This window comes from Limulus polyphemus, unplaced genomic scaffold (assembly GCF_000517525.1).
Source record: "Limulus polyphemus unplaced genomic scaffold, Limulus_polyphemus-2.1.2 Scaffold6702, whole genome shotgun sequence".
Lineage (NCBI taxonomy): Eukaryota > Metazoa > Arthropoda > Merostomata > Xiphosura > Limulidae > Limulus > Limulus polyphemus.
The window spans coordinates 25,990-28,393 of NW_013672312.1; the positions used below are offsets into that span (position 1 = coordinate 25,990).

The 2,404-nt window shown below is 34.6% G+C and overlaps 1 long non-coding RNA gene across 1 annotated transcript; it reads right to left on the reverse strand.

Moving 5' to 3' along the window:
- Positions 1 to 726: 726 nt before the first annotated feature.
- Positions 727 to 2,404, reverse strand: LOC111089583. Its single transcript, XR_002613821.1, has 4 exons — positions 1,466 to 2,404; positions 1,390 to 1,432; positions 1,276 to 1,355; positions 727 to 1,174 (listed from the first exon to the last, which is right to left on the reverse strand). It is a non-coding gene; the product is annotated as an uncharacterized LOC111089583 (long non-coding RNA).

Sequence of the window (2,404 nt, forward strand, 5' to 3'; positions counted from 1 at the left end):
ACTTGAAACAGTCGCCATCTTTGTCTAAGGCCCTTACAAACTGCTTCATCAAGCTCAGTTTAATGTGAAAAGTTGTGGTTCACCAGACGTTTCAGGTTGAAAACAATCGCTATCATCATTTCTATTGACATCAGATTCAGAATCAAATGAAACTACCAAGAGTCTCCTGTGTAGTAGGTACAGGTACTTCAGGTCCATGAGCAACAGGTCTTATAGCAGATTGAAGGTTCGGATAAGAATTTCCTTTTTATTTCGAGTGTTGGAGCCTTGCATGTTATATGAGCAAAAATAGCAGTTATCTCCATGGTTTCTAGGCTAATGGTCTTCTGACCAATGGAATTCCAAAAGGCAAAGACTTTTTTTCACCTTTATTCCATTGTCTCAGTTCTTCGACACAAACTTTGTGTGGAGCCCATGATTTGTCTTGGTCCCCAAGTTATATTCCAAAATATGTGTAATACGATTTTTTGACTAATTCTATAATGTTTTGCCTTTATTTGTTAACAACAATTTACCACAAATATAACAGAATATGTTTGGATCATTTACACCACCTCTTTTTTTTTTTTTGCCATAGCGACCAATAAATAATATTGAAAAGAAAAAAGTAATGTCAAAATGCACGTACAAACAAATGCTACCCAAATCTTTACAGTAATGACTTTTAACTTAATCATCGTGTTTTTGAGGTGTTTTATTTACAAAACAGATCAATACAATTACATTTACCATGATACGTGATTATTCTACATTTATATTCTACATGTTCTTTTCCAGAACTGTTGATATTCAGTACATCAGGAACTTAACAAAGCGACTCATGATTGATCTGTACTCTATATAAAACTTTATAAAATCGAACACTTTAGATGTTTACACACTACAGTACCATGCTATAACCTGGGAACACACATCTGGTTATTATCAGTGAACCTGGGAACACATACCTAGTTATTATCAGTGAACCTGGGAACACACATCTGGTTATTATCAGTGAACCTGGGAACAGATACCTAGTTATTATCAGTGAACCTGGGAACACACATCTGGTTATTATCAGTGAACCTGGGAACACACGCCTCGTTATTATCAGTGAACCTGGAAACACATACCTAGTTATTATCAGTGAACCTGGGAACACACACCTAGTTATTATCAGTGATAAATAGAGAACCTGGGAACACACATCTGGTTATTATCAGTGAACCTGGGAACACACATCTGGTTATTATCAGTGAACCTGGGAACACACATACCTAGTTATTATCAGTGAACCTGGGAACACACACTTCGTTATTATCAGTGAACCTAGAAACACATACCTAGTTATTATCAGTAAACCTGGGAACACATACCTAGTTATTATCAGTGAACCTGAGGAACACATACCTGGTTATTATCAGTGATAAATAGAGAACCTGGGAACACACATCTGGTTATTATCAGTGAACCTGGGAACACACACCTGGTTATTATTTGTTTTTTAGCTAGAGGGAACTAATGATGGTGGGAAATTAGGCCTAGAAAGTTCTAGGGATCTGATGTTAGGTTTTCTACTACATTGGAGGGTACGTTACAAATACAAGATGGTGGAGTTATTTCATGTTGGTTATGAAGATAAAGAGTTGTTTCTCTACGGTAGAATGCGTTTTCGTTTTTAGTGGAGTATTTGGATCTGTGTTAAATATTGCGCATATTTTGTACAAGTAAGTTTATTTTTACGTTAATAGGGCGCACTTAGCATCGTTTATAAAAGTAGACCTACAAAAAGCTACAACAGTGTACAAGTGTTCAAGCTTGTAGAAATGTGAAAGAAGAAATAAAGTGACTTGTTATCGTGCTCTGTACTTTGAATTATTTTCCTCAGATGGTTTAATGGAACCCACCAACGAAAGAACAATGTTACAACAGCATATCATTTATTTATTGCTACTTTCATTAATCATTACATTTGCTTTGATTTATTGAGTATCATTATAATTTTATATTAAGTGTATTTAGGAATAACATAAATCTTCGAAACTGGCCGATTCTCATGAGATATTATCAGGATTACTGTCGAAAATATCATTAACAGGGAGTGTATCCAACTGGTGGGATAAATCATACTAATCTTTATTATAAGAAACGTAAAAATGTATATTTAATTAGCTATAATGACTGATAGGTTGATTTTTAGTTTCGCTGTAAGTATCGAGCTTGCTCTGACTGGAAATTAATATTAGTTTTAGAGGCCAATTATTTCTCCAACTAGTCTGAACACATAAGAAGTGTTTTGTTTTATAAACTCAGTCGTCTATGATAAAGTTGCAATGTTGCAGCAGTGGAATGTATTTTATTGCTATTTCGTAACTATTTAATTGTGAATTATTTCTGCGGGATGAACATCTACAAAGAACGAAAT